Source organism: Eucalyptus grandis, chromosome 2 (genome assembly GCF_016545825.1).
Source record: "Eucalyptus grandis isolate ANBG69807.140 chromosome 2, ASM1654582v1, whole genome shotgun sequence".
Classification (NCBI taxonomy): domain Eukaryota; kingdom Viridiplantae; phylum Streptophyta; class Magnoliopsida; order Myrtales; family Myrtaceae; genus Eucalyptus; species Eucalyptus grandis.
In genome coordinates, this window is record NC_052613.1 from 29,541,834 (window position 1) to 29,563,054 (window position 21,221).

General features: G+C 41.2%; 1 pseudogene; it reads left to right on the plus strand.

Annotated features, from left to right (window-relative positions):
* The first annotated feature begins 9,837 nt into the window (after positions 1 to 9,837).
* LOC120290623 lies at positions 9,838 to 19,168 on the plus strand (annotated as a pseudogene).
* The last annotated feature ends 2,053 nt before the right edge of the window (positions 19,169 to 21,221 follow it).

A 21,221-nucleotide genomic window follows, 5' to 3' on the forward strand; every position in this document is an offset into this window, starting at 1 on the left:
ATGAGTAAAATTCTCGGAAATTCAAGTGTAGAGGAAAAGTGAACTTCGAGGAAATTAAACGGGAAATTGCATCTTTCGCTCTCCCCGTGGCTACCTCATGCGTGGCCTGACATCTCTCTCTCCTCCTCTTTTTCGTCTGTTTCTCTTTTTTTTTTTTGTCTTCCCTTTTTGTTGACCCAAGCCCTCTCTCTGGGTTTCTCCTTCTTGGCCGTGAGAAAAAAGCTCGATCATTTTCCTTTTTGATGGATTTAATTGGTGATGAGCTTAAGGCCCGTCCGCCCATGCTGGGCCTAGAAAGCCCGGCCCACGGGAATATGGCCCGTGGAAGGGAAGGTATAAAAGGGAGGAGAGAGAGAGGGAAGACACCTCTTGGTACAAAAAGAACGTACGTCTTTTTCCCTCTCCCTCTCCTCCAAGAAGAAAACGAACGCTACGGCGACGCCGTTTCTTCCCTTTAAGGCCAATCGACGTCATCGGATCGCACGGGATCGAATTTCTTCCTCGATCTTCGGCATTGGTGTTTAATCTGTGGCTAACAAGGAACGCTCGAATCAGTGGTGTGCTTTACGATCGGTGATACGTGTTTTTCCCAGGCTTCATCTTCTACATTGATTTAGGCGTTCGATTTAGTGTTGAATCCGGTTTTTGGGGATCCGTTATTCCCAACATTGGTATCAGAGCCCTAGTTCACGTTTTTCCCGATCAATTTGGTGTTTTTTGCTTGATTTTTCGCGAAAACCTTCGGCCGTACGGATCGGGGCGAAAATCCCGACACCCAAGCGCTCTTCGGCCATTTTTACATGTTTTCGTATGTCAAAATCAAAATATGATGGCACAGGGAGAAAGGGGGCGTCGAGACGAGTCCGGCGGTATGTCGAGCACCGCCGCCAGACGCCGCACGCGCCCACACGAGCCGCCGGAAGGCGCTGCGCGTGGGCGCGACGCGCCCGGAGGCGCTGGCTCGCCAGGCGCGTGTGGCACACGTGCCGGTGGCGAACCGGCGCGGGTGCTCGCCGCCGGCCGGCTAACCGGCACGCGCCGGTCCACGGACCGACGCGTGCTGACGTCACCCGCTGATGACGTCACCAACGGTCGATAACCGTCGGGATGATGACGTCAGCGCGCGACGACGGTTGGCCGGCCGGTCACCGGCCGGCGAACCTGACCCGGCGGCGACCCGACCCAACCGACTCGCGGACCCCGAAGCACGCGCCCAGCACGTGCCGGATGACGTCTGCGTGACGTCATCCCCCGCACGCGCGGGCGGCGGTCCGCGCGAACGGTCCGACCCGGCGGCCCGACCGTCGCGACCGGACCGGTCCGACCGTCGCGACCGGTCCGACGTCCGCCGTTGACCCGACCCGTTGACCGAACGTTGACCCGTTGACCGACCGTTGACCGTTGACCGACCATTGACCGTTGACCCGAAAAAAAAAAAAAAAAAAAAAAAAAAAGGAATTTGTTTCTTTTTCATGTATGCCTATGTGGTATATGTAATCCATTTTTTTATTATGCATTTGTTGCATGAATTATGGAAAATTATTTATTTTCCTTATGTAAAATTATGGATTATAAGTGATCAATTTTTAGTTCCGCATTTGTTGCGAAACTATGATGCGTCATGCACGGATACCGCAATCCCGAGAACGGACGAGGAAATGCAAGACTGAAAAGGCTAATGTCAGATTTAGCTAATTTTCGGTGGCATGACGGTGATTTAGTATCACATGTGGTCAGGATCAATGAGATGATACAGGAAATCATTTGGAATGGTTATCTTATGCCGGATTTTGAGAACGTGCTGGCTTTGATGAACACTCTTCTACCCGAATGGCAAGCAGTGTTGGATCGGTTATGGGAGGTCAACGTGGTCCCGGATTATAGCAGGCTAGTGAAAGCTTTTGTAAGAGAAAACTATAAGATTGAGTTAAAACTAAAACTTCAACCCTTAGTTTAAGCGCCACAGGGCGCAGAGTAAATGCGCCTTAGTGGCGACATGAAAGCTCTCCAAAAGTTTTTCCCTGGTTGGCAAATGTGCCTTGAGTTTTCTCAGATGTTTTGACTGATAGATTAGAAGGGACATTCCCTGATTATTTCTTAGATTAATTATGAGATGTTTTATGGATGTAAATATATCTTTTCATGTTGATATTTTTCTTTGTGTATATTGCTTAGTGTAATATGTTAGTTGTATTATGTTGCAAGTATGACTATTCTGTTGAATATAGTTATCTATTTGCTTTAAGATTTTTATTTGCTTTACGATTCTTTGTGGGTAGTTAGTCAGGGGTAGTTATAGAAGTTTTTGTAACTTCATAGAATTGATTTTACATATGACAATCATATTAATGATAGTTTTAAGTTAGGATTTTGGAGGATGATTGGAAACGTAGTGACCTTTTGATTCTCAAGCCTTACTTGAGATTATTCATTAATATGATGGGTCTATGTAAATAGGGATGCATAAATGATAGGCATTAATTATTCGTGCATGTATGTCTGATGTGTTCAGACTGATGGTTTCAGCAACTAAGAATGTAATTGCTGATATGAACGGCTACAATTGTGAAATATTGAATATGAAGATTCAATATGTGCTGGAAAAGCAAGAAGCACTAGAAGCTCTTCACCATGTTATGAAAGATCTTGAGGATGCTGTGCGCCACCTTGAGCTAGTAGAGGACCGCCTAACGGCATTTGAGCCGAAAATAAATATTGGCAATGTTGGTTCTAGCTCAGAAAGGGCTTTGAGCTCTAAGCGCAAGCGAATTGATTCGTTCAATATATGGGCATGCAAAGGATCAAGTCCTTATTGCAAGAAATCAAGGGTTAACCAACACAAGAGAGGAAAACGTCCTCAAGTAAAGAAAATGTCAAGGGTGAAGTGTTACAATTGTGACAAGAAGGGTCACTATGCTCGCGATTGTTGTGAGCCAAAGAAGGTAAACACCTCTTGTACATTTGAGAACTTTGATTATGTGTCAAGTTCTGAATTATTGGCTGAATCCAATCCTTTGTGGACTGTAGATTCAGGAAAGACAGACCATGTAGCGAAGGATAGAGAATCCTTCGTGGAATTCCGACGATACCGACTGGAACTAAGTGGATCTATGTGGGATATAACTCCAGAAATGAAGTTAAAGGGATTGGCACCTGCCAATTGAACATGCGTGGTGGACGCATCTTGTTCCTACATGACGTTCCATATGCTCTAGAGATTCGTCAAAGTTTAACGTCTGTTTTGGTGTTGGTTAAACTTGTTTTTTATATGAACTTCCATAATAGAGGTGTAGATTTGTGTTTAGATACAAACTACTATAGTTGTGGTCACTTTCTAGATGGTTTTATTGTACTGAATGTTGACTGTGGCGATGTCAATAATTGTTATTCCCTTGTTTCACGTCTTCTCTACTTCACATGATAATGATGTGAATGTTTGTTTCACGTCTTCTACTTCATATGATAAAGATGTGAATATGTGGCATGCTAGACTTGGTTATATGGGCCAGCAACATATGAAAAGACTAGCCAAAGAGGGCTTGTTGGGCAATATTGAAAAAGTCGATTTGTCCATATGTAAGTATTGCCTAGAAGGGAAAACGACAAGGAAACCATTTGGAAAAGATAAAGAGCTGAATTTCCTCTGCATTTAATCCATTATGATGTTTATGGTTCAATGAATGTGAGAAGAAGGCATGGGGCTATTTATTTCATCACTTTTATAGATGATTATACTTGATTCGGATATGTCTATTTGATTTATCATAAATTTGAAGCATTTAGTTGTTTCAAAAGGTTTATGAACTTGGAAGAAAATCAATTAGACAAGAAAATAAAAGTATTGAGATCCGATCGAGGTCGAGAATATTTATCTGATGAGTTCAGAAAATAATGTGATGAAAAGGAATAGAAATACAGTTGTCTATTCCATATACTCCTCAACAAAATGGTGTTGCAAAGAGAAGAAACAGAACCCTACTGGAAATGGTTAGGTCCATGATGGCGCAAGCTAACTTACCTATTACTTTTTGGAGTGATGCGTTGTTAACTGCTGCCTATGTACTTAACCGGGTGCCTTCCAAATCAGTTACTTCCACTCCATATGAGTTATGGACGGGTAGAAAACCGGACTTAAGTTTTTCTTAAGCCATGGGGTTGTTCTGCCTGTACACATGAGTCCTCTCACAAGTTTGGGAAATTGGGTCCCAAAGGAAAGAAGAGTATTTTAATGAGATACTCCGAACACTCAAAGGGTATGTGTTCATAGGTGAGCAGGAAAGTGAGAGTATAACTGAATTTGAATCACGGGATGTCACATTCTTAGTGAATGAATTTCCTAAGAGGGGCGAAATAGGAGAAGATTATTTCCTATTTAAAACCTTGGATCAAGATAATGATATTAGTGGAGTTCGTCCAAGTGGGAGTTATATGAGAAGTGATGAATTGAATTCAACTCATTCTCAATTACAACCACATGATGAGATGATATCGTCATTATCTAATCTGAGTGGGAGCATAATGGGGAATGATGTGCTAAGTGTACATTCTCCCATATAGCGAACAAGTCGCCAAAGTATCCCCTGTCAACGTTTTGACATTGAAGGGGGAAACTTTTATGATTGCTCCACAAGATGAGGATGAGCCAAGAAATATTAATAAGGCTCTGAGTTGCCCTAGTAAGGAAAAATGGATACATGCAATGAAAGAGGAAATGGAGTCAATGAAATCAAACCAAGTCTGGGAACTGGTTGATTTTAAAAAAGGACATAAAGCCATTGGGAACAAATGGGTTCTCAAAATAAAGCAAAAGGCTGATGGCTCGATAGAAAGGCATAAGGCTCGCCTTGTGGCGAAGGGGTATGATCAACGAAGGAATTGATTATGAGGATACATTTTCTCCCCGTGGTGAGATTTACCTCGATTTGCATCATTCTGGCAATAGTGGTTAGTCTGGATCTTGAGTTACATCAAATGGATGTAATGACTGCTTTCCTCAATGAAAAATTAGAGGAAGAAATTTATATAGAACAACTTGCTGGTTTCATAGTGTAAGGCTAAGAAGACAAGGTATGTTGACTTTTGGAATCGATATACGGCCTTTAGCAGTCGTCAAGACAATGATATATACTTTTTTATAATGCCATAATGGCATATGACTTTACAATGATAGATGATGATTATTGTGTATATATCAAAAGATCCAAGGATCAATTTGTGATCATATCATTATATGTTGATGATATACTAATTGCCGGAAACAATATGGAGTTTGTTAATACTGTCAAAAATTGGTTGTCTTCCAATTTTGAGATGAATGATATGGGATTGTAAACCCATAAACACTCCTATTGCAAAATGTGAAGGATTGAGCCATAGACTGTGTCCAAGGACTCCACAAGAGAAGGAACAAATGAAACATGTTCCTTATGCTAGTGCTTTGTTGGGAGCTTGATGTATGCTATGATGTGTACAAGACCTGACATATGTTATGTAGTTGGAATGGTGAGCAGGTACCAATCCAATCCAGGTCAAGCACGTTGGAAAGCCGTTAAAAGAATACTAAGGTATCTAAAGGGACTGCTGATTATACGCTGAGTCATTAAGAAAAGGATCTGCGACTCTGAAGCTATACTAATGATGATTGAGGAGAAGATTTAAATGAAAGGAAATCTACCTCTGGGTTTGTTCTCTTACCGAATAATGGCACCATGTGTTGGAGCAGTAAGAAACAAAAGTGTATAGCCTTGTCCATGATGGAAACCGAGTTCGTGGCATTATCGCGAGTATAAGAAGATGTTTGGCTTAAGAGATTTTTGGATCATTTAGGTGTTATTGGAAGTGCTGCAGATTCATTGTTGGTTAACTGTGATAGCCAAGCAGCAAAAGCGTACACCAAAGATCCAAAATATCATGGCAAGACCAAACACATAGATACCAAGTATACTTTTGTCAATGATATGATTGCACGAAAATATGTGAACTTAGAGTACATACTACGCATAGCATGGTAGCAGATCCTATGACAAAGCCAATACCTAGATATGTGTTTTGTGGCTATATGAAATCTCTAGGATTGCGTAGAGGCTGATGTACTGAATTTTTTTAATTTCCCTAAGTGTTCACGATTTGATGAATTTGTGTTTTCATCATAATGCCTATGAATCTTTGTTTGATCTTTATGCATCTTAATGCTCAGTGCATTATTTTAAGTTGAGGAAGTATGTCGGACAGATATAAGATTAGCCCACTCACACGGGTAATCGCCTCTATTTACTGTGTGATAAATAGAGATGAGACTGTTTTTAAGCTTATTATCTAGGTGATAATCGAGAGCTCAAGCTTAAAACACGTATGTCGCCTTAACTGGGTGTTAAATTGAGGACATAATACTTGCTATGTCCGAAAGTAAAATACCCCACATATTTTACTTTATCTGTCTATGATGCCAGATGTGAGTTCTGATGAATTTTGTGAATGAGTAGATACGTGAACTCAAGTTAGACATTGGGTATGTCTGAACTATCATCTGTACGGTATTGAAAGGTGTAGACATACGCTCCATGGGAAAGGAGTTAATACCGTAATACGTATTTCATACTACGTATGCATGAGACGACCAATAAGAGTGACAAAAGTTTGATCTCAACTTTTATGTCGTGTGAGACTCTTGAGGAAAATAGTTCCTCAATTTTTAGTCCCCTTATGACTCTTACTTATTCTCAAGATTTCTATTTAGTGTTTGCTATCTTAGGATGTTGCCAATGGTCATGAGTTTGATTCGATCTAATGGGGCATTTCTAGAAAAGCAAGCTGAACTGAAATTGAGAGTTTGAAGGAAAGAGGAAGATCGATTTTGGAGAATCACATTGTAGTTTTGTATTCATAGGTTAACCAATTATGACTGTCTTTGTGATAATCATAATTGTGAATACAATGTATATATCATTGTTTAAAAGAGATCAAGAGAGATATAAATGTGATCGATCGATCTAGGGTACTGCATACTAAATCTACTCGGAGTGTGATGCCCATTATGAGCTACTATATATTCCTAACAGATGTATGGCAACGAGCTCTCAAAGTATGCTGGTCGCACGGATTATTCACCGGTATGAATGTTGAAGAGAGGAAAAGAGGATTCTGTTCGGCCCATCATGTTAAGTGAGAGTCTATGATGGATTTTTTCTTTGATGGGGCTGCGTAGGGCCTGTCCGCCCATGTTGGTTTTTGGACCACCATGTGCGAGTGGGAGATGATGGATTTAATTGGTGATGGGCTTAAGGCCCGTCCGCCCATGCTGGGCCCAGAAAGCCCGACCCACGGGAATATGGCCCGTGGAAGGGGAAGGTATAAAAGGGAGGAGAGAGAGAGGGAAGACACCTCTTGGTGCAAAAAGAACGTACGTCTTTTTCCCTCTCCCTCTCCCTCCAAGAAGAAAACGAACGCTCAAGGCGACGCCGTCTTCCCTTTAAGGCCAATCGACGTCATCGGATCGCACGGGATCAGAATTTCTTCCTCGATCTTCGGCATTGGTGTTTAATCTGTGGCTAACAAGGTACGCTCGAATCCGTGGTGTGCTTTACGATCGGTGATACGTGGTTTTCCCGGGCTTCACTTCCGCATTGATTTAGGGGTTCGATTTAGTGTCGAATCCGGTTTTCGGGGATCCGTTATTCCCAACATTGGTATCAGAGCCCTAGTTCACGTTTTTCCCGATCAATTTGGTGTTTTTTGCTTGATTTTTCGCGAAAACCTTCGACCGTACAGATCGGGGCGAAAATCCCGACACCATGCAAGATCAATATTTTTGTTTGAGGGGTCAAAATCTATTGAATTTGATATCAAATTTTCTTAAATGAATGAGAAGACCTCAAGCGAAAACTTGTGTATCAAATGGCACAAATGAATTCAATAATACCATAGCCTATCTAACACTCACAATGGATGTAATATGTCCAAGACATAAAATCTTATGTATTCTCACCACTAAGTTGACAAAGGTAAGTTGATTTGTAAAGAAAAGTCTAGAGAAATTGCTATGAACATTAAGAGTTACTAACGATGTCCTACTGAAGATATGTGGGAAATTGGTAATGAGCTTCCGGCTCTTTTATGGCTCCATGAAATCTACTGGCACGCAAAACAAGCACCTTCAAATTAGAAAACAAGCCCATCCATGAAGGAGAGGTGTCAATGATCAGATTATCACTCTTCAAGGTGAAACTCTAGAAAGTGTCCATCTCGCTTACCATCCACTCTTCTATGAGAAATAATTATCTTCTTCTAAATTTTACTTGGAGACAACTTTGTATAGTAACACCATTTTGTATCTGAAATGAGTTGCGTTGACATTTCATTTAAAAGTTTGATCTTCTTTTTTTCTTTTTTCAAATTTAAACAAATGATGAGTTGCCTGACTATCTGAATCACTTTGTTTTTTGGATTTTCAAATTTAAGCAATTGAGTATTAAATGCTCAACAGATATAATCTCAAAACAGAACGTACAAGCAAGAGAAACTTTATTCTTTTCGTTTGCACAGATTAGCAGCAGCCGGCTTAACATTCAAGCAAAGTTGCCAATGGAAGTCTCTTATTGTGGGAGGAGAGCCAACACCCCGTACTAATTTCCAAACTATACCATCAATGGTATGAGAGCTTGAGGGTCTAGGCTTAGATGTTTCTTTCTTTTCTGCATGGTAAAGCCGTAGAGACTTTACTTGGAGAACCACCACTCCCGTTCCAGGGCCAAATCATTGGTCATCGAACTTCTCCACCTTATGTGATTTCTCAACACCGATCACTGCTCCTCCTACCATATACTGTCTTTAATGGGGGTCAAGCTCCGAAATCCTAGTATCTCGCACCAATTAGAGATTCCATTCTTAATTACTTTTTCACCTGAGTCAGATTAGAGGATGCAGCATCAAGTCTCAACTCTACTTCACAAACTTATCCTCCCGAACTTTGATTGACTTCCCATCAGCAATTTATCACAACCCACCTTCCTTAATCAGACCTCTCCCTCCAAAACTCTACTCCATCCCCAAGACATTCTGCCACCTCTTCTAACTTCCATGAAGCTATAAAGGGGAAAGTAGAGCGCTTGAAATATTTGCACCCAGAATTATGAGGGGTTGCTTTGGATTCTCCAAGCAAGCTTAGCAAGGAGGGTTATGTTAAACTCTGATAAACTTCTAAAACCCAAGCCTCATTCTAACGTTGCTTTAGTTAAGCTTTCCCTATTCTTCCAATGCACATTCCCTTCATTATTCTGCTGACCCCACCAATAATTGCCTATAGCTGCATAAACGTCCTCATGCCACATCTTTGGAAACCTGAAATATGACAACGGAATAAGTTGGTACTGCATAAGCCACTGGTTTTACCATAATCCCCTACCAGCTTGTGACAATAATTCAGTTTTCCAGCTTGGCATTCTTTTCAAAGACTATCCTTAACTAAGTCAAGTGCTTCATGTTTAGAGCTACCCCATAGTATAGGTAGACCCAAATGGTTATCAGGGTGCTGAGTAGCATTGATTCCTGGACTGTGCTTACCCCTGTTCTCAACTCTGCACTAGTGTTAGGACTGAAGCATATACAGGATTTTTGCAACATAATCCTCTGGCTTGAGTAGTACAATACAATCAAGAATCTTTTTCGAACGTCTGCAGTTCAAACAGGGTTAGCAACAAGAAAGAATAGGGAGTCATATGTAAAGAGAAGCGGGGCTCAGGGCTCTCATTTTTTAGCTTAATTCCCAGAAGGCATCCCTCCTACAGAGCATTGGTATGGGATAAAACATCAGCCACAATTGTGAATAAAGAGGGGGAGCATATGTGCTTGATCGTTTGCGACTCATCGGCCACAACCTCGTTGACCTCAAATGGATCATTGCTAGAGCTCCCAAGGGTGATCTTCCTCATCGACCGCATTGTGTCCTTGCCTCTCCTATTGGTGTGCATTCGTGGTGGTGACAGTGGTTCCTCAGATTGCAATCGTACTTCAATGTCGATCAATGTCAATCAAGTATTGCAAGAAGCTTGTCGCGTCCACCAAGTCCAACGATAGCACCATCGAGGACGACCTCAAGGCCTGGGTCGCCTGAGTTCGTCGAAGTCAACCAGGCTACTCTCTTTGAACTCATCCTGATTGGTCGATTCTTTAGTTCCTCAAACGACCCTCGGGTTTTTGGCGGTGCATTCAGTTTCTGGTTTGACGTTAGGGCGATGACTTGAGTGTACTTCGCTAATTATCCGTTAAGCTCTGGGCGTTGGTTCTCGTCGATTTGGCTCGCTACGGACGATGTTAAGGACAATGTTAGTTTGGCTTGCTGAGCCTTGACTTGAGTGTACCTCCCTCTCTGTTTTAATACACGGATACTAGTGGGAATTAAAACAAAATTTTTGGCACTGTGTTAATGCACTGTCTCTCTCTATCTTACTCTCTGCCGCCCTTTCAAAGAACAGCCAAGCGAGCCGCCTTGCCCCGTGTGGGGAACGGGACAGGGATGGCACTACCTTTCTTAGAAAGGACACATTGGCTTCATACAGCTGGAGGAAATCTTGAACAGTATTGATTCCTCTCAAAGTCAAGCAATTCTGTAGGGCGCCATCTTCGGCTACTTCCTCTAAACACCACACTTCGTCGCTTAGTCAAGAGTATACATTCTATGCTATATCAGCTCACGTCCCTGAATTAAGTAACAAGGACAAGACTCTAGTCTTCCAATTTTTTGTAAAACAGGAACAAAAACATAACTCGGGTGGGCACATGAGGCTACTCAGTGGGGAAGTTGATCAGAAAGAGTTTTTTTGGCAAAACCCCATATAGGTTTTGCACTCCCGTAGATTACATGATCTTTTTTTTTTTTTTACTCAGCGAGGAAGTTGATCGAAAGAGTTTTTTGGCAAAACCCCATATAGGTTTTGCACTCCCGTAGATTACATGATCTTTTTTTTTTTTTTTTGACATCCAGAGGAACCGCCGTATAGCCGGCAGCCGGCAATGTAAACTTGGAGTGAGTACAAGACCCATCACCATGACGCTGCACTTAAGTCCACTAATGAATGCGCAGTATGTGAACCTGGAGGTTCGAACTCTCGCCCTACCGTGAAGAGGGTTTGAGCGCATACCAACGCAGCCACCGAATGGGGTGGTCGTAGATTACATGATCTTTTTGTCTTTCATTTGTTGAATTTCTTGCTGTTCAGATTATTGAATATCCATTGCTTCGCATTTATTTATTGGGTTGTTATGTTGTTCAATGCAGCGTCATGTGTGGACCAAATGACTGTAGCTACAGTTTCAAGAAAGTCCATGCTATTCTGCCTTATAATGGATTAATCACCTGATAAAATAGGACCTATCTTGATTGAAAACGCTGAGAATAAATCTGGTAGCTTGTACTCTGACTGGGATCTTCTCCTGCCAAAGCCGAAGAAGGTAATCTATTTACTGAATGTTCCGATCAGTTTTCTCTGAGCTATAAGTCTAGATAATGACCTATCTCAGCCTGAAGACTGGAAAGACAGCACATTCCAGATAAGAAGCCATAGGTATTCATCCCTTACCACTGCTAACCTTTCAAATGCAATATTCCCTGTAATTCTTTTAAAATGACATTGTTCATGTGACTGCCGGGCGTGATGACATCCCAAAAAAGATACCAGATCCCGATGCCAAGAAGGTAACCCTGCTGAACATGAGTCTGATTTGAAGTTGATTTTCTACCATCTTTCATGAGGTTGATCTACACTAGGTACTTACTAGTCAAGATTATGATTTCAGCCTGAAGACTGGGACAATGAGGTGGATGGCGAGTGAACTGCCCCCACCATTGCCAACCCTGAATACAAGGGTCCATGGAAGCCAAAGGTATGTGACGTTCTTTTGAGTCCGAGTTTCGGACCGCATTAAGGGATTCTCTTGATCATGCATGTTCTGCAGAAAATTAAGAATCCCAACTACAAGGGAAAGTGGAAGGCACCAATAATCAGCAAACCAGATTCTTAATCACTAGTTCTTTTCTTAAACTTAGATGTACATCAATCTTATTCTTCTCTTGTTTGCTGTTATTATAAAATTCTTTGAAGTCTATCCTTTGCACTTTTATAGACTTCAAAGATGAACCAGAGCTCTATGGCTTCCCCATCTTAAGTATGTTCGAATGAACTGTGGCAGGTAATTTATCTGTAACTGATCCTGTTATATTTGATAACAGTGTACCAGGAGCTCGAAATTCGGTTTACCCTTGTCAAGTCAAATCTGGAACCTTATTCAATAATGTCTTGGTCTGTGATGATCCTGAGTATGCCAGGAAGCTTGCTGAAGAAACATGGGGCATGAACAAGGATGTAAGTGGTTTTGCTCCTTTTAGGTTTTACTTCTGAATTTAGTAAAGGTATAGACTATTTATGGCCTTTTCTTTGCTGGCTGAGAAGGCAGCGTTTGACGACACTGAGAATAAAAGAGAGGAAGAGGTAACCAAGAGCTGCTTTAACTGATATTTTTTTGGAAATGGAAAGAAGCATAGAAGTTTTAAGATTAAATTGGGCAAAAGAACAACCCAAGTGCCATAACTTGGCACGGGAGGAAACTTAAGTGCCATAACTTCAAAACGGTACACTTAAGGGCCACTTTCTTTTCTAGTGGGACACTTAAGTGCCACCTCCGGCGACCCTTGCCGGAAATCCTACGTGGCAATATTTTTTTTTTTTTTTGCCTACATGGCTCGCTGGAGAGCTGAGTCGGCTCTAACTCACCTGAAACGACGTCGTCTGCATAATAAAAGCCCCAAATCTTCCAAAAATGACGTCGTCTCCCCAAATGCCCAAAATCTAAAACCCTAAATCGGCCAAAATCCCCATTGAAGTGCTCGAATCCAAGTCTCAAACCCTAATTTTCATTTGCCCAAAATTCTTTCGTCAAATCTTGGAAATTGAGAGCAGGACTCGTAGCAGCGCCTCAATTTCCTCTCACCGAAGTGAAGGAGAAGGCCAGCGTTTCTGTTTTTGTGGGTTACCGAGTCCAAGAAGAACATCGTGGACTCAAATCAATCCTAGGAGAAGATTTTATGGATGCGCCCGATATAAAGAAACGTCGAAGTGCAAATACTTCAAATGGATCGATGCGAAGTTCTTTGACCGAGTCACATAGGTGATATTGGATCTACTTCATAAAAGACAGCAATCTCCATCTGTGTTCGTGGACGACTTGGACGATGTTGACTCAATGCAAGCTCAAGCGTCTTCAGTTAAACTTTTCAAGAATGAAGTCTCAATGCACGCTCAAGCATCTTTAACTAAACCTTTCAAGAATGAAGTTTCAATGATGAAAATTGAACGAAAGTGTTACCAAGCGTTTATTATGGTGTTCTTTTGTCGTCTATTGTACTTTATGATGAAATGTAAAGTACTTGAAAATGAGAAAAAGTTTCTCCGACTGCCATAGTTAAAAATGATATTGTTCTGGATTAAACGTAGGTTTTTTTCTTTTTGAAAGATGCGAAGAAATTTGTGTTGTTCCACAAGATCATTGTGGCTTTGTTGTTGTTTGTGCTATCATATGGAGTTGCCATAAGTTAAATTACTATCATCTTCTCTATTTTGATGCAGAATCATCTTCTCTGTTTTGATGCAGACCAACATATACACAAGACAAACATGAGTGATTACCCGAGTGCCATAAGTTGTATTTAGTAATCACTTAAGTGCTAGTCGCGATGAAAAAATGATCACTTAAGTGTCAAGTTATTATTAAAGTGATCGGTTAAGTGTCACTTGTAATTAAAAGTGAATAGTTAAGTGCCAAGTTTTTTAGAATATGACCAGTTAAGTGCCAATTTTTTGTGTGGGTTTTCTCTAAAAATTGCGCCAGCCACCACCATCGGCTGCACCACCAACCATCACCACTAGCCACACTACACACTAGGCACTCCAGCCACCACCATGCTGGTGGTGTCACTGCACAAGGTAAGCTAAGCCTTGCACTAGCTTGCACCAGTACACATGTGTAAGATGTGCAAACTGCACACTTGTACCATGTGTAGGTGTAGTTGCTTAAGCCTATAACCCCCACCACAAACCCATAATCACCAGGCATCATCACCAGCCACACCAGCACCCCAGCCACCACATTAGCACCCTAACAACAAACTCACTACCACCAAACATCACCATGCACCACCACCAGATACACCAGCACTCCAGCTATCACCTCAGAACACCAACAACAACAGCAGCAAGTAAAAGCAGAATCTATGACAAACAACAACAACATAAATTGACAAGCAGCGCAAGATCATTTCATTGATATTGAAATTAAGTCTGACAACATCAATGAATGACAAACTAAAGAAAAAAAAAAGATAACAATCCATAGTAAGTTTGACAACATCAACGTTTACATAACTGTTTTGACTTCTAAGCTCCACAAATCCCATCACATCTCATCTCATCAATCAATATGCACGACACCCCTTGTTCGTGCTCCTTTCGATGGGCCTTTCACTTGATTCATAATTCTTGCACTCTTTCTAACTAGACGTGCAACTTCTTCTTCAACCTTCTTAGTATCCACTGACTCAGATGGAGCTGCAAATGTCCTAGACCGAATTGATTCAAAAGGAGCTGGAGTTGGAGCTGGGTTCTTTCTCTTCTTTCTTGTTGGCACAGTTGATGTTTTCTTTTTGTTGGTGCAGCCGTTGATTCTTGAGTTGGGCTTGAGATAAGAACCTCTGAACTTCTCCCAGGTTACAAAAAAAACAATAAATTGTTAGCAGAAGTCTACAGCATAAATTAAATTAAATGCAGCCAATAAAACTTACATTGAGAATAACTGTTCCAGTACGCTCATCTGTATAAAGGCCATAGCCATATTGTCTTAACCTCTTCCCAAGTGCCCCTCTTGTTTGAATAGGGGTGTCACTTTCAGGAACTTGTGATTTGTTGGCTCTTTTTCATGCTTTCTTGGGCCCTTCAGCTACAATCGGGGCTTCTTCGACCAATTCTTCAGCTGGGCGTCTTCTAGATGGCCTTTGTGTAGCTGCCCCTTCACCTGGCCTTGTTCTAGTTGTCCGTCTATGTAGCCCTTCAACTTCAGTGACACCTCTTTCTGTTGAGTCTTCTGGTGGTACTAGTGGTGGTACTTGTGGTGCCCCTTGCAGTGATTCTTCTGGTGGCCCTTATGATGATCCTTGAGGTGGCTCTTGCGATGACCCTTCAGTTGGCAGTTGAGTTCCAACTTACTTTCTTCGAACTTGAGAAAGAGGCCAAAAGATACCATAAATATAATATCGAGACATATAATAATATAAAGAAAATGAAAAGCCGAATGCAAATAGTTGAATTTACCACTGGGTATTTCTTTTGCTGCTGAAGAACAGTCGACTGCACTGGCCGTGATGCTGCTTGGGCTAATCATTCAACTAGTCGTGATGCTGCTTGGGTCAATCTTTCAGCTGGCCATGATGCTGCTTGGGCCAATCCTTCACCTAGCTGTCTTCTACCTTGCCTTCTTCGAACAGGCTGTTTAGTTTCATGACTTACTGAGGTTCTTCTTGTGACCTAACAGACACATTACATACAAGACCAAATAGGATATTATGTACATTTTTATACAAAGCAACATAAACATAAAATAAATTTCATGACTTACCGGGCTTCTACTTGTTGACTGAAGAACAGTCGACTCACTTGGCCCTGCTGTGTGCATTTCTCCAACTGTCTCTTCATTAGACCCTTCACCTTGCCTCAACAGTTGTTGTTGCTTCCTCAATTGACAACCTTTAATATTGTGGCTTGCTAGGCGACAATAAGAGCACGTTATCTTTGCACCATTCCTGCTCATTCTTTGTTGACCCGAGACCTCTCCCTCCGCCATTCTTCGTCTTCGTTTTGTCCTTCCAATTTTCTTCTTCAGTGGCAAAGGTTGAGGTGCTTCATGATCCGTGGGCTCCCAAAACTTGCTACTTCTAATTGGCTGCATCATAAATTGATAGGAAACAAGATATTTTGATTTATGATACCAATCATCGATGTAATCATATGTATTGTCGCCCTTCAACTGGATGTCACATATGGCATGTGCACATGGAATTCCACTTACTTGCCATGTTCTACATGAACACTTCATACTTCCTAGATTGACAACATACTTATCAGCGTCCTTCATTATCTCATATCCGTCATCTCCATTCCAAATGGGATGACAATGCCTACTTGCAGCCAAGTTCTCATCCAATTTCTTGGCAATCCTAGAACCATATTGTCTTGTCCACTTTATAGCCTCATCTCTTTGTTTTTGCAGCCGAGTCATAACCGCAACTCGTATATCTTCAAGTATTGAGATGATTGGTTTGCATCTGGCATATATTATCTTTGAATTAAATACTTCACAAATGTTGTTGTTGATGTTATCGCACTTGAACTCCTCACTGAAGAATGCCCTGCACCAATGCTTCAGTTCTAGTTGAAATAGGGTAGCATAACCTTCCTTTGTCAACTGAAGCAATCCTTTTTTGGCTATTCTAAAGTCAGCCATGTTTGCACTCTTTGCTAATTGCCAAAATTGCAATTGTAGCTTATCCCCTTTGTAGGTCTTTACCCAATTTCCGTATATGTGCCGCGCACACATTCGATGTTCAGCATGGGGCAACAACTCGGCTACTGTCGGAACCAATCCCTGCAATAATTCAAAGTTAAGAAATACTAGAGCAAATTACATGTTCATATTACAAAGCAAACTATTGACTAAATTTTTCAAAAAGCAAGCATTACCTTTTGTTGGTCGCTCATGAATGCCCACCCTTCCCCGTTTGTTATCTCCAAGTCAGCCATCAGATTTTTCAAGAACTAGGACCAATTGTCCTTGTTCTCAATCTTTACAATAGCCTAAGCTAGTGGGAACATTTGGTTATTCGCATCTCTTCCAATAGCTACCAACAATTCTCCCTTGCACAAGCCCTTCAAGAAACAGCCGTCCAATCCTATAATCCATCTACAACCAGCTAAAAATCCTCGTCTGCATGCATCAAAGAACACATAGAACTTATCGAACTTGGTCCCATGATTAGGAAGCGGTCTCTCAACCACCTCTACATACACTCTACTTGTAGGGTTTTGCAGCCTACACTCCCAAGCATACTCTCATACCTGCCCATATTCCTTAGCATTGACCAATAAGTATCTTTATCATCTTTTGCTTTGCTCTTTTGCACTGATTCCTAGATACATTAATGCCTACACGCTCCTTCACCAGCATCCTAAAGTTAGAAATTTTCATCTCTAGCATCAGCTTGATCAGACCGAAGAAGTGCTTGGACAACCATGCACTTGTTACCCTTTTGTTTTGAAAATTAATGGAACAAGTGTGTTCCTTTTGGTAGGCTCTAATCTGGAAAGACCCACTCTTCTTAACAAACGCACCATAAATCTTCCATGGACAGTTTTGCTGCGAATACCTAGCTCTTACAAATTTCTTGGTATTTCTAATTAAATCAATATTTCTTTGTGCAGCAATGGAGTTCTTCAGTATAGCTTCCCTAAATTGTATCGCATCATGGAATTTCATACCTACCGACAAAGTAGGAGAGACAATGAATGGATCATAGGAAGGAAGCTTACTTTTCCTTCTACGCATAGCTCGTTGATCTTCTTCAACTTTGTCTTCCGGTTGCGGTGTCGATGCTTTCTTCATAATCTCTCTCTAGGACCTGGCCAGCAACACCAACATTTGCAGGGCCTTCGTCTCTATTTGGAACTTCATCAGCTACATGCAAAGTTGCAAATCTATCTAACAAAAAGTCCCTTTGTTTTTTCCTTGATTGTGTAAGCTCCTCATCGTCGGCGTCACTTAAGATTAATAAATTTTCAGCTTCAGCAGCCAACCCTTCATCGTCATCGTCATCGTCACCGTCACTGAATTCAGCTACTTCCCAATCTAATTTAGTGATGGTGACATCACCTATGTCACAATCGCTCTGGTGAACAGCATCTGCGCCCCTCTCCTCCCCATCCTGTCCATCATGCCCTACTTCATCCCTAACCTCAGTACTAGCTTGAATACCATCTCCTCCTTCTCCTACTGGGTGTTATCTTTGTCATCATCTTCGTCCTCACTATCACTATTGTTTTAAATAAATACTTTCGCCTCTTCGCCATGAAGATAATGATATAAGACATCCCTAAAACCATTATCATCTTCCAAAACTCTCAAACCATCTCTCAAGCCTTTCCTGGAACACAAGACAAGTAACTTTTGTACTCTACAAGGCAAAAATGTCACTATATCTCTAACAAATCCAATACAAGATGCCTTCTTTATATCTACAAAGATAGTACCCTCATTCCCCCCTCATACTCCCACTCATCCTCCCTAATCACAAAATCCCCACTGTAGTAAACGATAACATCAACATAGTCTTTATCATGCGCCATTTCTACAACAAAGATGACAAATATACAATTAACTTTTGGGACCACATTCACAAAGGACAGGCAATTGCAAGTGGAGGTCCCTACACTCTTTATTAAAGAAAAGAAGAAAGAGAGATGGAAGATGCATAGGTCAGACGACAGCTGCAGCTGAAAAGAGGCATCAGGACAAGGACAAATAGAGATGGGACCCGACAACTACTTTGATTATGCCTTGCATTCCTTTAAAATATGGAGAAATTCCTCAGCATGGGTCATCAACAATGCAATTTATTAAAAAAATACCCAAAAGTCCCCATCCCCACAACCTTCGATTCGAACATGTCCAAAGTCCAATACTCCGAATCCTAACAATCACCAATCACCATCGCACATTTCACATCCGACCACTACAAATTACTTTCGCAAATCACAATTCAACACCCTGAATGAATCACACATCACAGTGGATGAGGCGACGTCGAGCCCTACATCGAGCCCTAATTTCCCCCCCGCCAAGCCCTACACCGAGCCTACATTTCAAGGCCGCTCCTAAATTGTCAATTTGAACCCCTAATAGGATTGTAGCATGGCATCTGAGCCATAAATCTCACACCAAGCTTGAGCTTTCCCAGCCGACTCCCAAATTTCAAGTCGGAGCCCTAATAAACGAGTCGGAGCCCTAATTTCACCACATGGGAGAGGAAGAAGAGAAAAAACCTGACCAAATCGATGATGGCGAGCAACGACAGTGAGTGACGACCTGCGAACGGCGACCTGTGAACGGCAATGGAGAGGACGTCAGACCTGGTGTGAACTTAAAATCCAAATAAGCAAAACGACGTCATTTAGCACTAAGGAAAAACGACATCGTTTAGTTTGGCCAAATGCACAAAGTGGATGGGGCGACATCGTTTTCCTCCTCCACGTGTGTTTTTTTTTTTTTTTTTTTTTTAAATTGCCACATCGGTTAAGCATGTCGTCGGAAAATGCCACGTCTGCATTTTGGCCGGTTTTTGGCTGGATTGGCACTTAAGTGTTCCATTTTACTCCGATATTGGCACTTAAGTGTACCATTTCAAAGTTATGGCTTTTAAGTGTCCCTCTGTGCCAAGTTATGGCACTCCAGGTGTCCCAACCTCGATTAAATTGCTTCATTATTATTGCTATCCAAATTGTCTAACATATTTTTTTGACAAACAAGGACGTGAATATATCCTAAAATTGGTGAGTTGACAGGAAATCAGTAATCATATCTCTGAAAGTTATGCTTGTGATGCTGGGTATTGCATGCTTGCATATTTTCTCCTGGATAGCTTGGGGTCCTTGACAATACCTGTAATGTACCTATTCACAGGCACGATTGAGAGAGAGAGAGAGAGATGTTGTAGTCACATTGGTTTGTTCCTCACTTCGATTTATATCCTTTCCAGTAAGCCAATGAGCCAGTAGATTCAGATGTAAGCCGTTTATACCTACTCTTTCAAGATTCCTATTGTTATTTATTTGGATGGTTTTAACCGTGCAAATCTATGACTGGGGAAAAATGAAGTGCACATCTCTCTCTCAGACTAAGAATGAAGATGTTGATGCCGATGCTCATGATGCTGGAGGTCACTTTGATTTTGAAACTAAAATGGATAAGAGTGCCAACTCTACTGTTGCTAAGGATGACGTAAAGGTATGATTCTTCTCTTGACATGATCATGAACTCTATTTTACTATACTTTCTTCATTTTCTTTCCTTTTCTTTCCTTTTCTTCTTTTATTTTTCTTTTATTATTATTTTTTTATTGCATTCACTTATCATCGTCATGTTATGCTGTTCGAAGGAATAGTTGTAAGAGGCAGAGCAACAAGCTGACCAGTTGGGTTTTACATAAGCTTGGTGCCTAAAATTTTTTCCTTTTTCTATCTTTACAATGTACATCGATGACTTTTCTTCAGAGGGAGAGAAATGTAGGAGACTGATCCTAAGGCTGACTGATTGCATCTATATCCATGTTGACTTTCGAGTTTTTAGAATGAAGGCAAATGTCCATTTTTAGAAAAAATTACACATGTGAAATAGTCCAGATTTGCAGCATATGATTTAGATAATGCCATCAATTCTTGTTGATTTCTCCCTTTGATTTGGTCAGTCTTTGTCAACTGCTAATGGAAACTGACAAATATGCTCATTCCCATTATATTGTCGCGGCATCAGTTTTACTTAATATTCACAATCTGTGCATCGCAAGTGACTGCAGCCTTGGCATTATTCTGGAGTTGCCTACTATGCATATTACCAAGAGATTTAGCTTGATTTATTAGATTTTACTTGGGATTTATTCCTTTGTGATAATATGCTGAATAGACGACATGAAAGTGAACTAAGTAGAATTATATGCAATGAACTATCCGTGGGGTAGTTGTTCTCTTTACGGGTTCACTCTTCCCATCATCCAGAATGATGCTACTTCCTGTATATTTGTTTAGACAACAGCTACACGCCGAATAGATACATAGGACAAATTTTTTTTCCCAACAACTCATTTCTATTTGCATGAAAGGCGCCCTGTTGGTGAACTTGATGTGAAGCACATCAACCCGTGAGAATGACAGAAATGCTACCGAGTTCCAACCTATTGATGAAGAAGAAGCTTGGGTTCTCCCGATCACGGAGAGTAATACGCTGCTCACTGCTTACACCATATCCATTTTGATGATCAAGTTTTTCGTGACCTACATTTTCCATTTGGAGGGGAAAAGATATAGGTTTAAGGGTACTGCAACAAGTCAACAAAGATTATCTAGACAATTGAATGC